At 37.2% G+C, this 27,860-nt stretch overlaps 1 protein-coding gene and 1 pseudogene across 1 annotated transcript in view; one reads left to right on the forward strand and one right to left on the reverse strand.

Moving 5' to 3' along the window:
- LOC128703243 (UDP-glycosyltransferase UGT5-like) overlaps nucleotides 1–27,860 on the reverse strand; it is a 112,860-nt gene that overhangs the window by 75,315 nt on the left and 9,685 nt on the right. The window lies entirely within an intron of this gene.
- LOC138852480 (cytochrome c oxidase subunit 3-like) lies at nucleotides 15,537–16,185 on the forward strand (annotated as a pseudogene).

Genomic DNA, 27,860 nt, shown 5'->3' on the forward strand with positions numbered 1-27,860 from the left:
TAATTTAATTAGAAGTAAATGGTTTCAAGAATTCTCAAACTTTTCCTACCTCAAAATATTCATTCAACCTTCCATTCCGATCTTAAAAGACTCTACCACTCCTTAATCTTCAGTGGGATACCCAAAAGTCGACAAAATTGGTATAAACCATATAGATCTCATAAACACAACATAAGAATAAAGCCTAAATAGACTTTAACCTGGTTCTGACTCACTCAACTAGTGCTAATTATATACAACCCAAAAAAAGAGCCCCCAATCCTCTACTAATAAAGCTAAAATTTTAAAAGGACCTCAACAAATCATAAGGTTCTGGAAATACTACTCAAGCTAAAAACACACCCCCCTCACCCTTTGTTAATATAATCCTTTTCCCGCATTTTTCATGATTTTCCTAACAAATATTACAGACCTTATATTGAAAACTCTTATTCTAGTAGATTAATCAAAAGGGGAAATATTTTAAACCCGTGCTTAAGACATAAAAAATCTAAAAAAATTAATTTCCCTTTTAAATGCAATTTTTAAAATAAGTCTTTTGAGTAAAATCCAGCGAAGGGGATTTTAAAAGGGGATTACAAATTTATCAAACCTTTTAAAGGCATACATATCACTGTTCCTTTTTACGAATATCTTGATTTCAACCCCCTAATTACCTTTCCCCCATAAAAAAAGCCTTTTTAAAAAAAGCAGGTTAATAAATGAAAAAACTAAATCAGCGAATCCCAAAGATAAAAACTTATTATCACCCCAATTGTCTCAAAGTTGATAGAAAATATTTTTTTTAAAACAAACTCAAAAATTTTTAATATAAAAAATAGAAAAAAGAAACAATTTAAAAAAACTCTTTGTATAAAAATTTTAAAAACCCCCTAAAGGGAATAAAATAAACACCAGCTGTCACAGTGTTGAATGAACTAAAGAAACGGGGAGGAAATATACAAGTCAAAAAACGGAAATTTGAGTTTTTTGTTATAGGGCACAAAAAACTTTTTAAAAAAATTCCCCCCCATATCCCAAGAAAAAATTCAGCCCCAGAAAATTTGTTTCTCCCCTTTAAAGTTTTGAAAAACTGAAATCTTCTAAGTTTTTTTTTAATTTCAACCCCAAAAAGGGTTTCCAAACACCCCAACCCAAATTTTTAAAAAATTGGGTTTTCCCCCAAGAAAAACAAAAAAAAAATAATTAAACGTAAAATCTCCCCAAACCCTCAGATTTTTGGTAAAAAAGAAAAAAATTAAAATTTTTCCAATAAAAAAGGTTCCCAAAAAAAAATTTGGCCACAAAAATGGGGCCCCAACCCAAAACCCTTCAAAGCCGGGGAAAAGGTAATTTTTTTTGGCGGAAACCTAAACCTTTCCCCCAAAGGAAAACCATTTAAATTTGGGTATCCCCCCTGCCAACTGGCCGGGAAAATGAAGGTGGGATTGGAAACCTTAAAAGGGGGAAAGGCTGCCCTTGTTTTAAAAACTTTAGGCCCACTTGTTTCTTTTTCTATTTAATTAGGGGCCCGGCATTTAAAACCTTTTCTGCAGGGGAAATTCCCGCCAAAAAAGGGTAAGGGAAAATTAATTCCCCGGCGGCCCCCTTTTAACCCCGGGAAAAAACACCTTTTAAATTCTGGGGGTTTGAATTTCAAAACCCTTTTTTTAAAACCCAGGAAAAAAAAGGCAAAAATTTTATAAAACCTAAAAATTTAAAAAAGGGTTTTACTAACTTCAAAAATTTTAAAAAACATTTTCAAAATTTTCCGAAACCCAAAGATTTTTGGGCAAGGGGTTTGAAAACCCCCCAATGAAAAGGGGGGTTCACACACTTAAGAAAACCTTTTAAACAAAAAAATTTTTTTTGTCATTTCCTTTTCCCCTTGAAAAATTTCCTTTTCCCAAACCCCCCCTTGGGGGGGATTCCCCAAAAAACCCCCTTTTTTCAACTTTTTGGGCGGGCCCCACTGACAAAGGGAATAAATTTTTTTCAATTTCCTTTCAGCCCGGGCTTTTAAAATTTTTGCGTCAATACCACCAACAACCTTTTTTACCCAAGGCCTTTTATTCCCCCAAAATTTTGGTCACGGGTTTTTCTTTTTTGAAAAAAAAACCGCCCCCCTTCGATACCTTCCCCCTCCCAAAGGTAAAACCCCATTTTCCCTTTTAATTGTTATTGTCAATATTATTAATTTACATCAAGCCCTTTTACGGGCTTAAAAATTCTAACAGAAAATAGTTTTTTTAAAATTTTAAATTTTGGGAAATTTAAAAGAAAAATTTTTTTTAATCTTTTTAAAATTTTTATTTAAATTTTTATCCTTTTCTCCCAAAAAAACCCAAAACTCCTTAAAAGATAGAAACCAACCGGGCTTTCTTGGTCTAAAACTCAAATCTTTAAAAATTTTAAAAGGTCGAACAGACCCCTTTTTTAAAAATTTTTCCACCAAAAAAATTTTGAATTTCCCAACTTTGAGGTAAAACTCTTTGAAAAAGAACTCTTAAAAAAAAATTTCCTTTACCCTTTAAAGTAATTTACTCTCAACCCAAAAAAGGGATCAATAAAATATTTTGTTTAAACAAAAAAAAATTTATAATTTTATTCTTGGGTTCCCTTTTAAAACATCCTGCTAAAAAAAATTTTTTTCACCCCAAATCACTTTTAAAAGTTTTCATGTATAAACTTTAAGTTTTTCCGTCCTCAAAACCCCTTTTAAAGTTTTCCTAAAAATTAAATTAATCTACAGTGGAAGCTTACTTCTCGAAAAAACCATTCATTCCGTTTTTAAAAGACTAATGATTATGCTCCCTTGATCAAAATACCCGGCCTTTTTAGCCCCCAAGGGCGGGAGGATTTTATAACCCCCATATAAACATGCGTAAACGGGCAAAAAAAAAATCCTTTGCCAAATTCCCCTTTATACCCCCACCCCTTAAAATTTTCCCTTAATTTTCCAAAATTTTTTTAAATAAAAATTCAATACAATACATTCACTTTAAATTTTTAAAAACTAAATTTAAAAAAGGTTTTTCCCACCTATTTAAAAAATAATAAATATTTTTTCTTTCTTTTTCCTCAGATAAAACCCCCTGTAAACATGGCAAATTTAAGTTAAAAATAAAATTTTCTATTTTTTTATAACTAAAATTTAAAAAAAGGCTTCCCTCTTCCTAAACCTTCCCTTTTCCCTTTAAAATGCAAAAAAAAAATTTTTTTTTAAAAAAAAAAAAAAACAGATATCTTAAGCCCTCGATTAACATTTCATTACAAAACAAATTTTTAAATTTTCCCCCCAAAAAACTCATTTTTAATTTTGGCTCTTTATTTAAAATATATAAATTTAATGTAGAATACCCCAAATTACACAAGGTATTAATTTTAACTAATACTTTTTTATTCATTTATTTTTTCAACTTTCCTGAAATTTCCTATTACCCTATCGAAAAAATTTTTTTTCCCCTTTAATTACCTCCCTTAAACCAAAAAAAATTTTTTTCCAATTAATAATTAGCAAGTCTTCATAAAAACAAAAATAAGTCACCCCTGCGACAACCTTTTCAACGAAAGTGAAATGCTAATCTTTATTTCCCAAAATTATAGTTTAACCCTCAAACAAAAAAAACTACCAATAAAAATTGTTTATTTAATTTAAGTTTTTTTTCCTCTTTTTTTCATTTATATATAATTTCTTTTTTTAAAAATGTAAATTGCCCGAATTTTATTCCCTTAAAATTTTAATCTACCAATATATATTAAAAATTCCCTTAGTGTATCTAATTTTAAAGTAAATTTTTCCATTCCTTTTAAGTATTTAAAATGCGAAGTTAATACATAAAAGAAATATATATATAAAAATTCCTTTTTAAATTTTGTTTTTTTATGTTTACTAATATATCATCTACTTCTCAGTGTATCTACGGGAAAAATTAATATAAAAAAGTAGTAGCTTGTTTTATTTTCCCTTATGACCATCTGTTAGGAATATCTTCAAAAAAGGGGGGAACCCAAAAGGGAGGTTTAATCAAATATATAGAACCCCTTTCTCACGGGGGTTTCCCTTTTTAACTTAAATTTAATACAAGTAATGTTATCATTCTGTTATGGTTTTAAAAGCCTTTCCATGCAGTTATACTTAATTCCCCCCCTTTAAAAAAAGAAATTATATATATATATTAGTACAGATAAAAAAACCAAAAAAAACCCCCTTTATTTTTTTTCTTTTTTTTTTTAAAACAATTCAATTTTTCTTTCTCTTTAAATCTTTAAAATAACTGGATCCGGGAGGCCCCCAAAGTTTTTAAAGTCATTTTCCTTTTATTACCTTTTCCCCTTCCTTTAAAAACCTCTTTATAAAATTAATCCCCTTTTTAACTCAAAAGGGGGTAAAAACTTTTTGTGCCCTTTTACCTTTAAAATTTCTGGAAAGCTAAATTTTTTAATGGGTTAAACCTCATTTTAGAAAATTTTTTTAAAATTTTTTCCCCCTTTAAAAAATCATTTTTATATTTCGTTTTGTCGGGACCCTTTCCCTGGCCATTTTTTCCCTTCCTTTTGTTTTTCCCAGCCTAAATTTTTCCTCAAACTCAATCTTATATCATTTATTCCTTTAATCTCATAAAAAGAAAATAAATTTAAAGTCTAAACCCCCTTTAAAAATTTTTTCTTAATTCAAGCTCTTGGGTGCCATTATAATTTTATTTTTCAACCTTAACATTTTCCATTCCAATAATCTCGCTTTTTACTTTACCCCTATTTCCCAAAATTAAAGGACAGCCCATTTCTTTTTTGGGTTTCCCCCAAGTCATAGAAGGCCCCCAATTAAACCCCAAATTATTATTCCTAACAATAAAAGCTTGCTCCAATATTTTTAATTTTCTTATTTATTTTTAAGAATATTATTCACACATATTCTTTTTTTTGGGGTTTTTTCCGCTATCATTAAACATTTTGGGGAATAAACCCCAGACGCCCCTTCGAAAACTTAACTTATTCATCTAAACCATATAAAAAACCTTTTCCCCATCCCCTTAAATGAAACCTTCTGAATAATTTTTTTTTTATATATGCTCTTTTCGGTTTTGCCTTTTATCATCCCCCAAAAACATTTTTCCCCACAAAAACCCTTTGATCATGGCCCCTTTTCCCCAAAATCATCTCAAAAATTAAACCTTTTTTTTGGGGGAGGTCTCCCGCCCTTTTTTGGTTTTTTATCCTAAATGAATCATTATTCAAAAAAAAATTCTAACATTTTCTATTTTTATTAATCCCCCTTTTCCACTAGTAACTTTTATTTTACACCCACATTACCCTTTCTATCTCAATTTCCTTTAAATAAAATGAAATTTTTCCCTTTAAACCCCTTAAAACTTATCATCCCCCTTATATTCCTCAATTTTATTCAATTTTTTTTCCATCTATATTTTTAGTTATAAAAGTTTTTAAAATTTTAAATAACATCCTTAAAAAGCTGTAAAAAAAGTAATAATTTTTTAAATCCCCCCTTTTCAAGAAAGTATAACTTCTATTTAGATTTACAACCCCAACCCCTTTTAAATCTCCCATCTTATCCTACAAATTACAAAAAAATTAGAAATTTCCATAAATATGATATTTAACGGAACCTATTTAAAAATAACCATGTTGCCCTTAAAGAATACATATATAAAGTATAACAGGCACTAAAAAAACAACCCCCCCTATCTAAACATAATTAATTTTCTCCATCAAACCCCTTTTAATAATTAAACTAATCTTTTCCTATTAAGTTTAAAGTTAGAAAACCATTTTCCTAAAACTAATAAAAACCACCATAAACCTATTTTGGATGATATTTCAAACCTTTCCAAATTTAAAACTCTGCCTTCCTAAACGCTCAAACTATATTTCCCAAAAACAAAAAAAAACCTGAAGAACATAAACCATGACCTACCATCCCCCACTACAGCCCCTTTTAAAACCCCTCATCCCCATAAAAAAAACCCCCCTAACACTAAACCCATATGAGCCACAGAAAGTAAAAAAATTAAAGATTTTAAAATCCATATTTAAAACATTAAACTAATAGTAACACCCCCTAAAACCAAGACTCCTCCCTCCCAAAAAAATATTTTAAACCCCCGAAAATACTCCAAAATTCAATTAAACCGTAACCCCCAACTTTTAAAAAACCCCAGCTAATACTATCGACCCTGCAACCGGGGCCTCCACATGGCCTTAGGTAACATAAATGAAATATAAACGAGGTAATTTAACCTAAAACAAATACAGAGCAAAAAAAATACAATAATCTAGTACTTTGATAATCAATTATCCCCAATAATAATTTATATTCAATCTACCCAAATTTTTAAAATAAACCTTAATAAAGAAGCCCCCAACAATGGGGAAGCAAACAAAGTATATAAAAAATGTAAATTTTAGCCTGAATTCCCGGGTTTATAACCTCAACCTAAAAAAAAATACGAGTATAGGAACTGAAAACCCCTCAAATCCCAATATAAAACAATAGAAAGGCACTGATCTGAAAGTTAAAAATTAAAAATAAAAAAAATTAAGGTTCCTGACAAAAACCCCCATTAAAAAAATTACCCATTTTCTTTTTTCTCTTGAAAAATATCAAACATTACAAAAATTTAATACAACAAAATATATCAAATAATCAACCCTTTTTATAAAAAAGACAAAAAAAAAAAAATCAAGATTTATTATTATAACCTTTATAAAACATATTACCCAAAAAAACAAAACCCGGAAATAAACCCCCAATTCATCACAAACCTTTTTAAAAAAATTAAATACAAAAAAAAACATACTAAAATTTAAATCCCCCGAAATAATCATTACCATGTGAGCGAACAATAGAAACCAGTAAAAAACAAACCTGGCCCTTCAAAACCATCACTAAAAAATTTTTACAAACACACCCCCCAAATGACCCCAAATTATAAACTCTAAACCCCAAACCATTTAAATGAATTTAAATTCCCAAAACCCTTTAAAAAAACATTTAACAAATGCTTTGATTTGAAATAAAAAGCTCAGAACCCACAAAAAAATATAATTAAAACCAAGACCTTGATCCCCCCTTCATCATATACCCATATTTCCCTTTTTAAATTTCTTTAATTTTTACCCTCACAAAACTTATGACTTCACCTTTTCGTAAATCCCTCCAAATTTTTAAACTCGCTAATTCACACTTGTAGACATACCAATTCCTATTTAAAATTTTTAATTTTTTTTTGGATCCCTCTTAGGTTTGTCTAGAGCTCCGCAAAATGGTTATTTTTTTCCATTTTATTTTACCTCCCCATAATTTACCTAGGGTTTTTTGAACGAGCCAAAATCTTCGCATGGGCAATTTTTTTGGGTGATTTTCCGCACCATTCCCTCAAAAAGGGCCCCCTTTTTCTTTTCCGCACCCATTCTCATATCGGGCCAGGTATTTATTATGGATCATTTAATTTTTTCCCCGCTTGGAGAGTCGGTGTTCTGATTCTTAATTTTTTAAAAATGCCAGTTTCTAGGTTATGTCCCACCCCGAGGACAAAAATCATTTTTTGGGGCCCCCTTTACAAACTTATTTTTTGCCATTTCCCCATTTGGAACAGATTTAGTTCAAAGAATTTGGGTTTGGGGTTTTAAAATTGAAAAAATCCACCCCGACTCGATTTTTACCATTTCACTTTCTGCTACCTTTTTTAAACCTTTTCCCATCATTCCTTTTTTTTCATTCCCACTCTGGGCCAAAACCCCCCAGGGTAACCTCTTCTAAAACAAAAATTTCCCTTTTATCCCTACTTTACATTTAAAGATATTTTAGGGTTTTAAGTTTTACCCTAATCCTCCTAACTCTTTTTAAAACCCTACCTTTGGAGATTCCCGATAATTTTATTCCCGCTAACCCCTAGTCCCCCCTTTTTTTTCAACCTAAAAGATATTTTCTTTTTCATCGCTATTCTTCGATCTATCCAAAAAAATTTTGGTGGGGTTATCCCCCTTTTTTTTTATCGGTAGCAACCTTTTATTTTTTCCATTCACCTTTATCAAAATTTTAAAGGGCTCACTTTTTTTCCCTCTAAACCAACTTATTTTTAACTTTTTTTTCCCAAATGTTTATTAAATGGATTGGGGCTCGGTCTTAAAAGATCTTATCTTTTTTCAGGACAAACTCCCAATTTTTTTTCTTTAAAATTTTTTGCTAATCCTTTAATTACCCCTTTTTTGATTTACCCCCTAGACTGGTTATTTAGTTTTCAAACAAAAAGTTTTGAAAAAATTTAAAAAGGGAAAATTTTTCCAAACCCCCCCAACATATAAATTTGGGTTTTCACTAAAATTTAATTTTTGAAAAAATTAAAAAATTTTAAAAATATGGGGAAGGGAAAATTTTTGATATACATCAATTTATCATTCCCAAAACGTTGGGGGTTCCCCTTTTCCCAAAAAAATGCAAACCTAACCCTCACCAATTTTATATAAAAAACCCCAACCTTAAAACCTTCCCCCCAAAAAAAAATAATGTTTATCTCCACTTAAAACAAAATTTAAAAATCCCCAGCTATAAAAAAAATACAAACCTCCTCTTCTATATTCAGTAAAAATCCAGAAAAATAATTCCCGATTCTTCCCCCTGCAAAATCAAAAAAATTTCGATTTATTCTTCTCAAACATGAACCCCTCAAAAATGGGAAAAATTAATCAAATAAATCATATTCTTTTTTTGATAGTATCTTAAATTTTAAAAAACCTAAATTTTCCTCAAAAACACATAAAATAAAAAATTAAAGCCAACCTTTCCATATGAAATAGTCTTTACGGCCCAAAACTTCCCAAAAAGAATATTTACAGTTTAAACTCATCCAAAAACCCCCATAAAAAGGGTGGGCCCCCAATCTTAAAAAAATAAAAAAAAAAATATCCTATATCAAAATCTAACCCAAAAAATCATTGGGAAAAACCTTACAAAAAATTAAAACAATAAAAAAAAACCAAATAAAGACAAAAAATAAGGTAAAAAAATTTGATATTACCGGGGAATTCTGTCTTTTTTTAAACAATTTAAAAATCTAAACAGGCTAAAATAACCCAAAAAACCCCAATTTAAATTTTGGGGCCCCTTTTTTTTTTGAATGTAACCCAAAATTTTGCTCCCGAAGGAAATTAAAAAACAACCCCCTCCAACTAATACACAAATTATCAAAAATTAAATATTTACAATTTTAATAATCCCCATTTTCCAATACTTTTACTTTTAAATTGTCTATATAATTAAATTTTTAAAATTTTTAAATATTCTCTTAAAAAAATTTTAAATTTAGGAACCTTCCCGTCACCTTTCTATGTTATGACTTATTCCATTTAAAAGAATGACCGGGGGGAAAGTACATACTTTTGTTCTCATATCCCCTAACACTAAATTGTGTATTACAATTAAATCCCCTTTTTAAAAAATTCATTCTATCACTGATAAAAAAAATAAATTTTATTTGTTTATTTCTTCTCACCCAAAAAACTGCAATTTTTATCTAATACACTTTCTTCTCAAATTTCAACAACTACTAACAAAGGGTTATTGATAATTTTTTATACAAAATTTTAAACAAGAGTAAGTAAAATTTTGTGTTTATCATTTAAGAACAGGTTCCCCAACAAGACTAAAATACCAAAATTTTTTTTGAATTTAAAGACCATATCTTTTTTAATATTCAAATTTTATTTTTTTTTTTAAGTATAGTGGGTATCTTCCCTTTTTTTATCTCCCCAAATTTCCCCGGTCTGTTCCTCTTTAAAATTTAACTTCCTTTTTTTCAATAAAAAATTTCACCTTTATTATATAAATTTCCCAAATTACCTTTTTAAAAGTAAAAATAACCTAAACAAAAAACTTTATAATTTAAAAATCTAACCCGATTGCTGGCACAAAATTTTATCGCTTTTTTTTAATTTTACTAAATCAAACTTTAAACCAATATTTAATTTTCTGTTTTGGGAAAAACAAAATATGATTTATCATAAATTATCTTTTTTTTTCATTCTCTACTCACCGGATATCAATACACAATTTTAAAATAAAAAATTTTAAAAGAAACAAACTTAACTTTTTTCAACCTATTAAAGGCCCTTTTTTCCAAAAACTAAGATTTTTAAACTTCTAAAAACCTACCTAACTAGTTCAAAAATTACAACTAACCCTGAACTTCCCCCCAAAAAAGTTTTAGTCTGATAAAAGGCTTTGATAGGCTGCAAGTAGCTTTCTATCTATATTTGTGAAACCCCCTTGAGTTTGTAAACCCCCCTTCAAATTTTTGGCGTTTTTTCCCCCTTTTAAAGCCTAACCAACGAGTTTTTTCAACCCAAAACATAAAGATTATTGGGAACTTTTACTTTTTTGTTCGAGCCCCGATCTGGTATAGTAGGCACCTCCCTAAGATTAAATTTTTCGGGGGCCGGCTTTGGTCAACCAGGAAGGGTTTTGGGGATAAAACAAATTTATAAGTAATCCCCTTTCAGCCCAAAATTTTGTAATAATTTTTTTTTCCCCTAATTATAAAACATGATTGGGGGTTTTTGGGAAAATTTATTAGTTCCCCAATCCTGGACCCTGACAACCTTCCCCCGGAAAAAATAATAAAAAGATTCTGACTTTACCATTTTTTTTTCACCCTCTCCCTTTCTAGGGGAAAGTAGAAAGAGGCGTTGGGACAGGGTGAAAGTCCCCTCCTCTAAACATCAAACGCCCCGGGGGCATCAGTTTTTCCTGGTATCTTCTCCCCTTTATCTGCCGGTCTCCCAACCCCAGGGGGTTAAACTTTTTATAACTACTGCAATCAACAACGAAAAAGAGTCAAACCAGACCCCCTAAATTTTTTTTGAGTCCGTTTTCATTAAGTGGTTTCTCCTGCTTCCCCATCCTCCCCCCTGGGAGGAAAGCCCCCATCCCTTTTTGGGTCGAAATTTTTCCCCCTTTCTTTCCGTCCAGCTGGGGGAGGGCCCCATTTCTCCAGCACTTATTTCATTTTTTGGGCACCCCAAGGGCTACATCCCAATTTCCCGGCTTTCCTTTTTCCTTTTACATCTTACACAAAAAGGGCAAATAAAAAAAAACATTTTGGGAAAACTGGAATTTAAATTTTTGCCATAACGTTGGGAAATTTGGGGTTTCCCTTTTGGGAACTCCAATATTTCACCTTAGTAAGATTTGACACCCAAAAAAAATTTTACATCAAAACCTTTTATTGCCTTCCCCCAGGTTAAAAAACTTCAGATGACTAAAAAAACCTTAATTTTTCAATTCTCATCACGCCCTTCCCTCCATGGACCTTTGGGGTTTATTTTTTTTTTTACATTTGGTGGTTTAACAGGGGTAATTTTTTGAAACTCCCCCACCCACATTATTCTTCATAAAACCTACTCGTTGTTTGCCCACTTTTTTACAATCCCCCTCTATAGGCGCCATTTGGAATTTTTGGGGGTATTGTTCCCGATTTTCCCCGTTTCGGTTTTCTCCCGAATTCTTCATGATTAAAACCTCATTTCTTTACTATATTTTTAGGAGTAAACTTAACCTTTTTTCCCCAACACTTCCTAGGATTAAATGGTATGCCACGACGGTATTCAGACTATCCAGATGCTTACGCAGCATGAAATATTGTTTCATCAATTGGATCTCTTATTTCACTAGTAGCTGTTTTCTGGTTCATAATTATTGTTTGAGAGGCTTTAATATCAAAACGTAATATTACTTCACCATCCTTTCTACCTTCATCCATTGAATGACAGTACCCTTACCCTCCTGCTGATCACAGATACGCAGAAATTCCTCTAATTTCTAATTATCTAAAATGACAGATAGATGTATAGGATTTAAGCTCCTACCAGGAAGGAATTACCTTCTTTTAGAAATGCCAACATGAGGATGTTTAGGACTTCAAGACAGCGCTTCTCCACTTATGGAACAATTAACATACTTCCACGATCACACAATATTTATTCTTATTCTCATCACTACATTAGTAGGTTATATTCTAATTAATTCTGCACTAAACTCACTTATTAACCGATTTTTACTTGAAAACCAAGAAATCGAAATTATCTGAACTATTTTACCTGCTATCATCTTAATTTTCATCGCTATGCCCTCCCTATGGTTATTCTATTTACTGGATGAAACTAACAACTCAAGAGTTACAATTAAAACCGTCGGGCATCAATGATATTGATCCTATGAATATTCGGACTTTCTAAATATCGAATTTGATTCCTACATAGCACCCTATAATATTGACTCAAATTTACGACTTTTAGATGTTGATAACCGAATACCTATTCCTTTTAATACTCAAATTCGTCTTATTATCTCAGCAGCAGATGTAATCCATTCCTGAACTATTCCTTCCTTAGGAGTAAAAGCCGACGCCATCCCAGGACGACTCAATCAAATTAGGTTTCTAGCAAATCGACCGGGCCTATTCTACGGTCAATGTTCAGAAATTTGTGGAGCTAACCACAGATTTATACGAATTTTAGCATTAAAATGGTATAAAATACCGACAGGTTGTTAGGTAAGACACATATGCAACAGTTAGGTATCTTTATTATGAAACGTTTCGCCTACACAATAGGCTTCTTCAGTCAAGTACAGAAAAGTTGATAGAAGCAGAAGATACTTGAAGACGATGTAATCAGTCCATCACCCTTAAAGTTTTGAGGTGGTCAGTCCCTCAGTCTGGAGAAGAGCATTGTTCCATAGTATGAAGCAATATGGAGATGAAGTGACAGGATGGAGCTTTTATAGCGCCAAGAGGTGAGACGTAGGCCACTAGGAGAGGTAAGAACTCAGATGTTGAAAGGTCAGGTCCCTCTCAAATCCAGCCGCTCTCACTAGTGGAAGTTGTCGAAGTTGATTGCAGGTCTGTACCAAGATACCCTTGTGTTGCAGTGTCTGACAGATTGAACATTAAAATGGTATAAAATACCGACAGGTTGTTAGGTAAGACACATAGGCAACAGTTAGGTATCTTTATTATGAAACGTTTCGCCTACACAGTAGGCTTCTTCAGTCAAGTACAGAAAAGTTGATAGAAGCAGAAGATACTTGAAGACGATGTAATCAGTCCATCACCCTTAAAGTTTTGAGGTGGTCAGTCCCTCAGTCTGGAGAAGAGCATTGTTCCATAGTATGAAACAATATGGAGATGAAGTGACAGGATGGAGCTTTTATAGCGCCAAGAGGTGAGACGTAGGCCACTAGGAGAGGTAAGAACTCAGATGTTGAAAGGTCAGGTCCCTCTCAAATCCAGCCGCTCTCACTAGTGGAAGTTGTCGAAGTTGATTGCAGGTCTGTACCAAGATACCCTTGTGTTGCAGTGTCTGACAGATTGAACATTAAAATGGTATAAAATACCGACAGGTTGTTAGGTAAGACATATATGCAACAGTTAGGTATCTTTATTATGAAACGTTTCGCCTACACAGTAGGCTTCTTCAGTCAAGTACAGAAAAGTTGATAGAAGCAGAAGATACTTGAAGACGATGTAATCAGTCCATCACCCTTAAAGTTTTGAGGTGGTCAGTCCCTCAGTCTGGAGAAGAGCATTGTTCCATAGTATGAAACAATATGGAGATGAAGTGACAGGATGGAGCTTTGGTGTCTTACCTAACAACCTGTCGGTATTTTATACCATTTTAATGTTCAATCTGTCAGACACTGCAACACAAGGGTATCTTGGTACAGACCTGCAATCAACTTCGACAACTTCCACTAGTGAGAGCGGCTGGATTTGAGAGGGACCTGACCTTTCAACATCTGAGTTCTTACCTCTCCTAGTGGCCTACGTCTCACCTCTTGGCGCTATAAAAGCTCCATCCTGTCACTTCATCTCCATATTGTTTCATACTATGGAACAATGCTCTTCTCCAGACTGAGGGACTGACCACCTCAAAACTTTAAGGGTGATGGACTGATTACATCGTCTTCAAGTATCTTCTGCTTCTATCAACTTTTCTGTACTTGACTGAAGAAGCCTACTGTGTAGGCGAAACGTTTCATAATAAAGATACCTAACTGTTGCATATGTGTCTTACCTAACAACCTGTCGGTATTTTATACCATTTTAATGTTCAATCTGTCAGACACTGCAACACAAGGGTATCTTGGTACAGACCTGCAATCAACTTCGACAACTTCCACTAGTGAGAGCGGCTGGATTTGAGAGGGACCTGACCTTTCAACATCTGAGTTCTTACCTCTCCTAGTGGCCTACGTCTCACCTCTTGGCGCTATAAAAGCTCCATCCTGTCACTTCATCTCCATATTGTTTCATACTATGGAACAATGCTCTTCTCCAGACTGAGGGACTGACCACCTCAAAACTTTAAGGGTGATGGACTGATTACATCGTCTTCAAGTATCTTCTGCTTCTATCAAGTTTTCTGTACTTGACTGAAGAAGCCTACTGTGTAGGCGAAACGTTTCATAATAAAGATACCTAACTGTTGCATATGTGTCTTACCTAACAACATACGAATTTTAATTGAAAGAATCTCGGTATACTCTTTCTTGAATTGAATTTCTAGAAATTCATAATTAATCTTCTCTCCAGATAACTTATAAAAGTTTAGGTCTTTTAAACCTAAAAAAGTAGTTCTCCTACTTCTAGAGACTAAAATTAGTTAAAAAATACATTAGTTTGTCAGATTAAAGTTATCATATTTATGATATTTTTGAATGCCTCAAATAGGACCCTTACTTTGATTTAATCTTTTTTTAATATTTACTCTAGGGTATATTTTATTCTTTATCATTAATTTCTTCTACAAACTTCCAATTAAAACAGAAATTTTCATTCATAAATCAACAATTCTAGAAAAATCCTGAAAATGATAAGATTATTTTCCATTTTTGAACCATCCTCAAGTATTCTCTCACTTAATCTAAACTGAATATCAACATTCTTAGGATTTCTATTTGTTCCAATTCTTTTCTGAACTTCACCATCTCGATGACTTTATTTGTGATTTAAAATTGTATCTACCCTTCATAGTGAATTTAAGACAATTTTAGGACCTTCCAATCCAGGTTTATCATTTTTATTTGTTTCATTATTTAGCTTCATTCTTTTTAATAACTCTTTAGGCCTTCTTCCTTATATCTTTACCAGATCCAGACATCTAGCAATAACCCTAACCCTGGCCCTACCTTTATGATTATCTTTTATCTTGTTTGGATGATTTAACCACACTCAGCACATGCTTTCCCACTTAGTACCTCAAGGGACCCCAAATGTGCTTATACCTTTTATAGTTCTCATCGAAACAATTAGAAATATTATTCGACCGGGTACATTGGCAATCCGACTTGCGGCAAATATAATTGCAGGTCATCTCCTTCTAACTTTACTCGGAAGAATAGGGTCTTCCTTATCCCCCAAATTATTGATTTTTCTTATTTTATCCCAAATTCTTCTCCTTATATTAGAGACTGCCATTGCAATTATTCAATCTTATGTATTTGCAGTTCTCAGAACTCTTTATGCTAGTGAAGTAAATTAATGTCATCACACAGACACCATGCCTTTCACTTAGTTGACATGAGACCTTGACCCTTAACAGGACCAATCAGAGCTATGCTTTTAACATCAGGTCTTATTAAATGATTTCATCAATTTAACCCAGATCTTCTCTTTTTTAAATTTATTTCTATTATTTTAACTATAATTCAATGATGGCGAGATGTAACTTAAGAAGGAACATATCAGGGACTCCATACTCAAATCGTTACAAAAGGTCTACGGTGAGGAATAATTTTATTTATTGTCTCTGAAGTATTATTTTTCTTCTCATTTTTTTTTTTGGGCTTTCTTCCATAGAAGACTTGCACCCACAATTGAAATTGGAATATTTTGACCACCTGAAGGTATTCAACCTTTCAATCCTTTCCAAGTTCCCTTACTTAATACAACTATTTTACTTTCATCAGGAGCGACAGTAACTTGGGCACATCATGCAATCCTTAATTCTCATCATCATGAAGCTATACAAAGTCTAGGTTTAACTATTCTTCTTGGAGTTTACTTCACTTCCCTTCAAGCATATGAATATTTGGAAGCATCTTTCTCTATCACAGACTCAATTTACGGAACAACCTTCTTTGTAGCTACAAAGTTACTCAAGGATTCAGTTGCTGGACCAGGCTTGTAGCCTGTCCAGGTCTCTTTGTAGTCCTGCCTGATCCTCGTCCGATTTGATTCTTTTCATTAACTTCACATCATCTGCAAACAAGGACACTTCTGAGTCTATCCCTTCCATTATGTCATTCACATATACCAGAAACAGCACACGCCCTAGGACCGACACCTGTGGAACCCCACTTGTCACAGGGGCCCACTCTGACACCTCGTCATGTACCATGACTCGTTGTTGCCTCCCTGTCAGGTATTCTCTGATCCATTGCAGGGCCTTTCCTGTTATCTGTGCCTGATCCTCTAGCTTTTGCAGTAACCTCTTGTGAGGAACTGTGTCGAAGGCAATCTTGCAGTCCAAAAAAATGCAGTCGATCCACCCCTCTCTCTCTTGTCTTACTTCTGTCACCATGTCATAAAACTCCAGTAGGTTTGTGACACAGGATTTTCCTTCCCTGAAACCATGCTGGTTGTCAATTATACACTCATTTCTTTCCAGGTGCTCCACCACCCTTCTCATGATGGTCTTCTCCATGACTTTGCATACTATACACGTTAGTGATACAGGTCTGCAGTTTAGTGCCTCATGTCTGTCTCCCTTTTTAAAAGCTGGGACTATATTTGCCATCTTCCATACCTCAGGGAGTTGTCCAGTTTCAATAGATGTGTTGAAGATCTTTAATGGCACACACAGCATCTCTGCTCCCTCTCTAAGGACCCACAGAGAGATGTTGTCTGGTTCCCCCGCCTTTGAGGTGTCAAGTTCACATAGCATCTTCTTCACCTCCTCCTTGGTTATGTGTACCTCATCCAGCACTTGTTGGTGTACCCCCTGTTCTGATTTCCTGGAGTCCTACTGGTTTCCAATGTAAATACTTCTTTAAATCTCGTGTTGAGCTCCTCACATACCTCTCAGTCGTTTCTTGTGAACTCCCCATCACCCTTCCTCAGTCTGATTACCTGTTGTTTTCCTCTTGATGTGGCTATTTTCCTGAGTTCTCTGTCTTCTCTACCTTTTCCATTCTCTTGTACACCTAGTTTTTGCCTACCTACACCTTTGGGTGAACCAAGGACTCGTTCCGTTCTTCCCATTGTTTCTGTTTTCCTTGGAAACAAACCTCTCTTCTGCCTCCTTGCATTTTGTTGCCACATAGTCCATCATTTATTGTACTGGTTTTCCTATCAGTTCCCTCTCCCACTGAATGTCTTGCAGGAAGTTCCTCATGCCTAAGTAGTTCCCCCTTTTGCAGTTTGGGTTTTCCCATCCTATTCCTGCTACTCTCTCCACTTGAAGCTCAACTATGTAGTCAAAGCACAAAACCACATGATCACTTGCTCCTAGGGGCCTTTCATACATGATATCCTCGATGTCCGAGCTACTCAAGGTGAATACAAGGTCCAGTCTTGCTGGATCATCCTCACCTCTCTCTCTCTGGTAGTGTCTCTAACATGTTGATGCACGAGGTTTTCCAGTACCACACCCATCATCTTGGCTCTCCATGTTTCAGGACCCCCATGGGGCTCCAGTTTTCCCAGTCAATCTCCTTGTGATTGAAATCACCCATAACTGTAACTTTGCTCCCCCCATGTGTGCTCTCCTGGCCACCTCGGCTAGTGTGTCGACCATTGCTCTGTTGCTTTCATCGTATTCTTCGCTTGGCCTCCTGCAGTTCTGTGGTGGGTTGTACATTACTGCAATTATCACCTTATGTCCCTCAGACTGGATTGTTCCTACTAAGTAGTCCATTTCGCCCGTGCCATCCATTCCTTCCATTTTCTCAACCCCCCCCCTGGTTTTTAATGAGCAGTGCAACTCCTCCTCCCACTCTCCTTCCTCTGTCTTCCCAAAGGATTTGATATCCAGATGGGAAGATTGCATATGTTATTATGCTGGTGAGTTTTGTTTCTGTGAGTGTTATTATGGCTGGGGATGTCTCCTTGATTCTTTCATGCCACTCCTCACACTTATTTGTTATTCCATCTGCATTTGTATACCACGCCTTCAACTTCTTTTCTAAGATTGTTGTCTGGGAGGTGTATTGGGGTTGGGGAAGTGGGAGACCTGATAAGGAACTATGGGTGGTTGCTGTGGGGGTGGAGTTTGTAATGCAGTGGGTGGGGGCATTGGATGTGGCATGGGTGTTTTGGTTTAGAGTGTTTGGTTGCACTGGGGTTGACCTGGTTGAGAGGCTTCTATAGGAAGTTGTGAGGGAGGCTGTATTTGATCTTCCTGTGTCTGGGATCTCCTGTCTGTCTTCTCCATCCCCTCTCTTTCCTCCTTTCGCCTTTGTACCATCTCTCTCTGTTTCTTCCTTTCTGCTTGTGTTCTGTTGCGGTCAAGATACACCTTCCTGTATGCTGGCATGTCCCTTAATCGTGCTTTCTCCTGCAGGATCCTGTTCCGAGTCGATTCTGCCTTGAAGGTCACTTTCACTGGCCGGGTTCTTTTTTTTACAAACCCCCCTATTCTCTGAAAATGTGTGTGTGTGTGTGTGTGTGTGTGTGTGTGTGTGTGTGTGTGTGTGTGTGTGTGTGTGTGTGTGTGTGTGTGTGTATGTGTGTGTGTGCTACAGCTATTCAAGTACCTAACAGTAGAGCTGTTCTCACCTAATGTGTGTGCATATGTTTATGTAAACAGTCCTTATTCCCCACGTATGTACTACATATGTATTGCATATGTACCCGATCTCTTGGTTCCCACTGTAGTCTTATGCGTTTAAATTTACGCTCAAAAATAAATACACTAGGCTTCGCCTATATGCCGCTACCTCTAAATTCTATTAAATGCCAGTAAATGCTGCTTATTCTAATTCTGATAGCTCGAGGAGAGTGACCCCCAATTCCAGCTAGAGACAGGTACTATTGACCCCATGCAACTCAAACTAAGTGAATATTACTTGCGGCTGGCAGTGGAGTAATGTTGTGGGTCTGTCCTGTCCCAGAAGTTGATGTTTGATGCTTCTCGGTAATTTTTCCACTAACTTCCTGTATGCACTATAGTCTCTAGCTCTTCTAGTTTTTTCACTCACTCACTGTATTTACTGACACATCTATACATATCTCTTATCTCCCTGGTCTTGAGTCGCACTTATTCTTCAAAATACCCCACTGCGTTATTATGGCAACACTATTTAGGCCTGACACAACTGTTCACCCTTCCAATGGCCTCCACTAAACACTCAGCCACTATTTCCTTTGTTTTCTTTTCTGTGATCACTTATATTTCCTTTTTTCGGGGCTTAAGTGATTATATGCACTCTTATGCGTGCACACGCCTATATCCCACACTCTATTCCTTATGGCACAGTCAGAAATTATCACCAAAACACGAGCTCAAACCGCGTGACTCCTCCACGAGTGTGTTAGTTACCGTGTGTGGGTGTGTGGGTGGGTGTGTGGGTGTGCGTGCGCACACTAGGCTACGCTACTCTTTTGAAGATTATAAAAAAAAATTTCACAATCAATTCCTTATTAATATACACTAATATATACTATATAATATTAATTGTGTACACTTGTGTTTGTGTGTACACTTGTGTTTGTGTGTGTGTGTGTTTACTAGCTTGTCGTTCTTTGAAAAAGAGGGGGGGTCACGTTAACACTATTTGTTATTGTTCTTGGTTCACCGGTACTCTCCCGGCCCAGATCTTTGTTGTTCTTGGTTCACCGGTACTCTCCCGGCCCAGATCTTTGTTGTTCTTGGTTCACCGGTACTCTCCCAGCCCAGATCTTTGTTGTTCTTGGTTCACTGGTACTCTCCCGGCCCAGATCTTCGTTGTTCTTGGTTCACCGGTACTCTCCTGGCCCAGATCTTTGTTGTTGTTGGTTCACCGGTACTCTCCCGGCCCAGATCTTCGTTGTTCTTGGTTCACCAGTACTCTCCTGGCCCAGATCTTTGTTGTTGTTGGTTCACCGGTACTCTCCCGGCCCAGATCTTTGTTGTTGTTGGTTCACCGGTACTCTCCCGGCCCAGATCTCCGCACACTACGCTACTTTACTTTTTGAAGATTATAGGATTATTTTTCTCACTCAATTCCTTATTAATATATACTAATGTTTATTATAATAATAATTACAGGTGCACACGTGTGTTTGTATGTGCATACTTGTTTACTGGTGCACACGTGTGTTTGTATGTGCGTACTTGTTTACTGGTGCACACATGTGTTTGTATGTGCATACTTGTTTACTGGTGCACACGTGTGTTTGTATGTGCGTACTTGTTTACTAGCTTGTCGCTGTCAGGGGGGGGTCACTAGGCTACACGGGGGAAGGGGGGTCACTAGGCTTCACAACTCTTCTGGAGTTTACCTGGAGATATTTAGATAATTTACTAAACATTATCAGGGTTACCACTATCTATCTCCTGGTACTGAAATAGGGAGAGAGTGATGGTATAGCATACAACCAGCAGGGCGAGACGCTGAGACTTTAGACACTAACCAAAATTAACCACAAATAGGCAAGTGATGTCGTCTGCACAACAATGGAGGTTCCTGCTGGTCGGCTGCTATCAACTCCTTCAATTTTGTAACTCCTTCAGGAACTTTATCATGCATTCAAGTTTTTATTTTCTTTTTCTTTTAAGACTTGGTATTCCCTCTTTTTTCTTTAGTACAGTATTATGGTCATAACAAGTCTGATGATGTTAGCTACCTTCACAACACCAACAGCTGGGAATTGACTAATTTTTTCTTACTTTCAGTATTTACTTAATCACTCTTTTATGACCTTATCACTACACTGCTGTTATAACCAACTAACATATGTATTTGTTAATATTTCAGATCACACCGTTAACCCAATTAACTGTTTGGATATTTTGTGTCAACACTGCAGCCAGCAGCCTCATCAGCTGACTGCTACCCTCCCTCACTCACTATTCATTCAAATTTAAATTGTAAAATTCTTGATCTTTTCACATTATTCGCACTCTTGAAAGCTATTACACTCTTGTAGGTATGTTCACTGATTCACTCACGTACGATGACCGCTAATAATATCTTAGGACAGCCACTAGAACGCTAAATCCTGGGAGCACTATTCAGCGATACTGCTTCACGTGTGTGTGTGTGTGTGTGCGTGTGTGTGCGTGTGTGTGCGTGTGTGTGTGTACTCACCTAGTTGTACTCACCTAGTTGAGGTTGCGGGGGTCGAGTCCGAGCTCCTGGCCCCGCCTCTTCACTGATCGCTACTAGGTCACTCTCCCTGAGCCGTGAGCTTTATCATACCTCTGCTTAAAGCTATGTATGGATCCTGCCTCCACTACATCGCTTCCCAAACTATTCCACTTACTGACTACTCTGTGGCTGAAGAAATACTTCCTAACATCCCTGTGATTCATCTGTGTCTTCAGCTTCCAACTGTGTCCCCTTGTTACTGTGTCCAATCTCTGGAACATCCTGTCTTTGTCCACCTTGTCAATTCCTCTCAGTATTTTGTATGTCGTTATCATGTCCCCCCTATCTCTCCTGTCCTCCAGTGTCGTCAGGTTGATTTCCCTTAACCTCTCCTCGTAGGACATACCTCTTAGCTCTGGGACTAGTCTTGTTGCAAACCTTTGCACTTTCTCTAGTTTCTTTACGTGCTTGGCTAGGTGTGGGTTCCAAACTGGTGCCGTATACTCCAATATGGGCCTAACGTATACGGTGTACAGGGTCCTGAACGATTCCTTATTAAGATGTCGGAATGCTGTTCTGAGGTTTGCTAGGCGCCCATATGCTGCAGCAGTTATTTGGTTGATGTGCGCTTCAGGAGATGTGCCTGGTGTTATACTCACCCCAAGATCTTTTTTCTTGAGTGAGGTTTGTAGTCTCTGACCCCCTAGACTGTACTCCGTCTGCGGCCTTCTTTGCCCTTCCCCAATCTTCATGACTTTGCACTTGGTGGGATTGAACTCCAGGAGCCAATTGCTGGACCAGGTCTGCAGCCTGTCCAGATCCCTTTGTAGTTCTGCCTGGTCTTCAATCGAGTGTATTCTTCAACTTCACGTCATCTGCAAACAGGGACACCTCAGAGTCTATTCCTTCCGTCATGTCGTTCACAAATACCAGAAACAGCACTGGTCCTAGGACTGACCCCTGTGGGACCCCGCTGGTCACAGGTGCCCACTCTGACACCTCGCCACGTACCATGACTCGCTGCTGTCTTCCTGACAAGTATTCCCTGATCCATTGTAGTGCCTTCCCTGTTATCCCTGCTTGGTCCTCCAGTTTTTGCAGCAATCTCTTGTGTGGAACTGTGTCAAACGCCTTCTTGCAGTCCAAGAAAATGCAATCCACCCACCCCTCTCTCTCTTGTCTTACTGCTGTCACCATGTCATAGAACTCCAGTAGGTTTGTGACACAGGATTTCCCGTCCCTGAAACCATGCTGGCTGCTGTTGATGAGATCATTCCTTTCTAGGTGTTCCACCACTCTTCTCCTGATAATCTTCTCCATGATTTTGCATACTATACATGTCAGTGACACTGGTCTGTAGTTTAATGCTTCATGTCTGTCACCTTTTTTAAAGATTGGGACTACATTTGCTGTCTTCCATGCCTCAGGCAATCTCCCTGTTTCGATAGATGTATTGAATATTGTTGTTAGGGGTACACATAGCGCCTCTGCTCCCTCTCTCAATACCCATGGGGAGATGTTATCTGGCCCCATTGCCTTTGAGGTATCTAGCTCACTCAGAAGCCTCTTCACTTCTTCCTCGGTTGTGTGCACTGTGTCCAGCACTTGGTGGTGTGCCCCACCTCTCCGTCTTTCTGGAGTCCCTTCTGTCTCCTCTGTGAACACTTCTTTGAATCTCTTGTTGAGTTCTTCACATACTTCACGGTCATTTCCTGTTGTCTCTCCTCCTTCCTTCCTTAGCCTGATTACCTGGTCCTTGACTGTTGTTTTCCTCCTGATGTGGCTGTACAACAGTTTCGGGTCAGATTTGGCTTTCGCTGCTATGTCATTTTCATATTGTCTTTGGGCCTCCCTTCTTATCTGTGCATATTCGTTTCTGGCTCTACGACTGTTCTCCTTATTCTCCTGGGTCCTTTGCCTTCTATATTTCTTCCATTCCCTAGCACACTTGGTTTTTGCCTCCCTGCACCTTTGGGTAAACCATGGGCTCATCCTGGCTTTTTCATTACTCCTGTTACCCTTGGGTACAAACCTCTCCTCAGCCTCCTTGCATTTTGTTGCTACATATTCCATCATCTCATTAACTGGCTTCCCTGCCAGTTCTCTGTCCCACTGAACCCCGTTCAGGTAGTTCCTCATTCCTGTGTAGTCCTCTTTCTTGTAGTTTGGCTTCATTCGTCCTGGCCTTCCTGCTTCTCCCTCCACTTGTAGCTCTACTGTGTATTCGAAGCTTAAAACCACATGGTCACTGGCCCCAAGGGGTCTTTCATATGTAATGTCCTCGATATCTGCACTACTGAAGGTGAATACTAAGTCCAGCCTTGCTGGTTCATCCTCTCCTCTCTCTCTTGTAGTGTCCCTTACGTGTTGGTACATGAAGTTCTCCAGTACCACCTCCATCATCTTAGCCCTCCATGTATCTTGGCCCCCATGTGGGTCCAAGTTCTCCCAATCGATCTCCTTGTGGTTAAAGTCACCCATGATCAGGAGCTTTGCCCTGCATGCATGAGTGTGTGTGTGTGTGTATGTGTGCATGTGTGTGCGTGTGTGTGTGTGTGTGTGCGTGTGTGTGTATGTGTGTGTGTGAGTGGTGACGTGTACTTAGCTCAGTGGTGACGTGTACTTAGCCAGTGGTGACGTGTACTTAGCTCTGTGAAGACCTGTTTGTGTGCTCTCTGTGAATCTGTACCAGGATGCCCTCTCTTGAGCAACTTTACCAGCAGCTGAGAGAAGAGCTCAGAGTTGCTAAGATGGAGATACGGCGATTAACGGAGGAGAACAAGAGGATTCGTAGTAATCCTTCTGTTGTGAGTCCCCAGGTTAAGAGGGGAGCTTGGTCAGTGGCCGGGCAACATGGAACCGAGCTGAAGATCTAGAAAACGGTTGGAGAGGCAGAAACAACGAGAAACCAGAAGACTACCGTGGAAACTTCCAACTCATTCTCGGTGCTACCTGACGAATGTGAGTGTTCTACTGGGAATGCCACAACGAGCACCAAAGAAGCATTGGCAAACGTGAGTAAGACATCCCTAGAAACCCCAACGAAGACCATCGAGAACGTCTTGACGAATTCTACAAGTGGTGTAATGCTACCTGGCGAATGTGAGTCGACTAATCGGAGCATCACGACGGACGACGCCAAGGAAGGTAAAAACATTGTTGTTGTTGGGGATAGCCAGATTAGGTACATGGATAGGGCATTCTGCTTGAAGGATAGGAGTAGGAGGCAGAGTGTGTGTTTTCCTGGGGCTGGGATGAAGGATATTGTTAGCCGTCTGGATGACATCATGAGAGGTAATGGGAGCAATCCTATTATCTGTCTCAGTGCTGGAGGCAACGATGTTGGCAGACGTAGGAGTGAGGACCTGATTAGCAGGTATAGGTCAGCAATAGAGATAATTAGGAGGAAGGGTGGGAAACCTGTCATATGTGGCATTTTGCCAAGGAGAGGAGTTGGAAATGAATGGTTGTCCAGAGCAATTGGTGTCAATTGCTGGCTGGACAAATACTGTAAGGAAAATGCGGTAACATTCATTGACAACTGGGACCTCTTCTATGGCAGAAATGACATGTATGCCAGGGATGGGGTTCACTTATCTAGGTGTGGGGTGGGAGCACTGGCCAACGCAGTGGAGGGAGCTGTTAGGTCTTTAAACTAGGAATAGTTAGTGGTATGGGTTTTGGCGGGAAAAGTGTGAAGTCGCAGGGTAGTAACATGAGTACTAGGAGAACTAGTAATAGGCAAAATGAGGTGGATATTGGAAAGCCAGTGGCACTAATTGACAAGGACAGTAATAGGTTTAGTGGAATAACAGAAAGGAGCAGGAAGGGTAAAGAGAGAGGAGGGTCATTAAATATTTATTACACAAATAGTCGCAGTGCTAGGAATAAGATGGACGAGTTGAGACTAGTTGCTAGTGCAGGTAACATAGATGTATTTGCCATTACTGAGACGTGGTTTAACTAAAAAAGTCGGGACATGCCTGCAGAATGTCACATTCAGGGTTTTAAATTGTTCCAAGTAGATAGAAGTATCGGGAAGGGGGGTGGGGTGGCATTGTATGTCCGAGATCGCTTGAACTGTTGCATAAAAACGGGTATTAAGTCTGAAGAAACACATACAGAGCCTGTTTGGATAGAAAAATTAATTTTAGGTGTGATATACCGTCCCCCAAATTTAGATAGGGACCAGGGGAGACTACTATGGGAGGAAATTGTTAGGGCCACAAGGCACGATAATGTAGTAATTCTAGGAGACTTTAACTTTAGTCATATTGATTGGAATTTCTTGACTGGGAATTTAGAATCATACGATTTCTTAGAAGTAGTTCAGGATTGTTTTTTGAAGCAGTTTGTGACAGAACCTACAAGGGGTAATAACCTGCTTGACTTAGTTCTGGCAAACAATGAATCCCTTGTTAATAATTTAGAAGTTTCAGAGGAACTGGGTGCTAGCGACCACAAATCAATTACATGTAGAATTGAATGGAAGTATGATAGTAGGGATAACTCAGTAACAGTCCCAGATTTTCGCTTAGCAGATTACGATGGGCTTAGAGAACACTTATCATCTGTTGACTGGGGTAACGAAGTGAGCTATCAATATGACAGTTTTCTGAACACAATACATGCTGCTCAAAGAACGTTTATCCCTTATAAGGAAATTAGATCAAATAGAAATGACCCAAAATGGATGAATAATAGGCTGAAATATCTACTAGGGCATAAGAAAGGAATTTATAGGCGTATCAAAAGAGGCGAGGGTCATCTTATGAATCAGTATATTGACATTAAGAGGGACATTAAAAAGGGGATAAGAAAAGCTAAAAGGGACTATGAAATTAAAGTTGCTAGGGATTCTAAAACTAACCCAAAAAGTTTTTTCCAGGTCTATAGAACAAAAGTCAGAGATAAGATAGGTCCCCTTAAAAATAACAATGGGCATCTTACTGACAAAGAGAATGAAATGTGCTCGATTTTAAATAATTATTTTCTCTCGGTTTTTACACAGGAAGACACTAATAATGTTCCGGTAATTAATTTTTATAGTGGATCAGAAGAAGATAAATTATGTAACATCACAGTCACTAGTGAAATGGTTGTGAAGCAGATAGACCGACTGAAGCAAAATAAGTCACCGGGTCCTGATGAGGTTTTTTCAAGGGTTCTTAAGGAATGCAAAATGGAAATCTGTGAACCATTAACTAATATTTTTAATTTATCTCTTCAAACAGGTGTAGTGTCTGATATGTGGAAGATGGCTAATGTAATTCCTATTTTTAAAACAGGGGACAAGTCGTTACCGTCAAATTACCGCCCAATAAGCCTGACCTCAATTGTAGGCAAATTACTAGAGTCAATTATAGCTGAGATTATAAGAAGCCATCTCGATAAGCATAGCTTGATTAAGGATACTCAGCATGGATTCACAAGAGGCCGGTCTTGTCTAACTAATTTATTAACTTTCTTCAGTAAAGCTTTTGAGGCTGTTGACCACGATAAAGAATTTGATATTGTTTACTTAGATTTTAGTAAGGCATTTGATAGAGTTCCGCACCAAAGACTGTTGAAGAAAGTAGCAGCTCATGGCATTGTGGGAAGGGTGCTCTCGTGGATCGAATCATGGCTCACAGACAGGAAGCAGAGAGTGTCCATAAATGGGGTTAAATCCGAGTGGGGATCAGTAACAAGTGGCGTTCCACAGGGATCAGTCTTGGGCCTGTTGTTGTTTATAATATATATCAATGATCTTGATGAAGGAATTACTAGTGATATGAGCAAATTCGCCGATGACACGAAGATAGGTAGGATAATTGATTCAAACGTAGATGTTAGGGAACTTCAGGAGGATTTAGACACACTCTACTCTTGGTCAGAAAAGTGGAAGATGCAGTTCAATGTAGATAAATGCAAGGTTCTGAAGCTCGGGAGTGTCCATAACCCTAGCACTTATAAGTTAAATAATGTAGAACTTAGCCATACAGATTGCGAAAAGGACTTGGGGGTTATGGTAAGCACTAACGTTAAACCAAGACAGCAATGCCTAAGCGTACGTAATAAGGCAAATAGATTACTGGGATTTATATCAAGAAGTGTAAGCAACAGAAGTCCAGAGGTCATACTGCAGCTTTATACATCATTAGTAAGGCCTCACCTAGATTATGCAGCTCAATTCTGGTCTCCATATTACAGAATGGACATAAATTCGTTAGAAAACATTCAGCGTAGGATGACTAAATTAATACATAGCATTAGAAATCTTCCTTATGAAGAAAGATTGAAGACTCTTAAGTTACATTCACTTGTTAGACGAAGAATGAGGGAAGACCTGATCGAAGTGTATAAGTGGAAGATAGGTATTAATAAAGGGGATATTAACAAGGTCTTGAGGATATCTCTCCAAGAGAGAACCCGCAGTAATGGATTTAAATTAGATAAGTTTAGATTTAGAAAGGACATAGGAAAGTATTGGTTTGGAAATAAGGTAGTTGATGAGTGGAACAGTCTACCTAGTTGGGTTATTGAGGCTAGGACTTTGGTTAGTTTCAAATTTAGGTTGGATAAGTACATGAGT

The sequence above is a fragment of the Cherax quadricarinatus genome, chromosome 9 (assembly GCF_038502225.1).
Source record: "Cherax quadricarinatus isolate ZL_2023a chromosome 9, ASM3850222v1, whole genome shotgun sequence".
In the NCBI taxonomy this organism is placed as follows: domain Eukaryota; kingdom Metazoa; phylum Arthropoda; class Malacostraca; order Decapoda; family Parastacidae; genus Cherax; species Cherax quadricarinatus.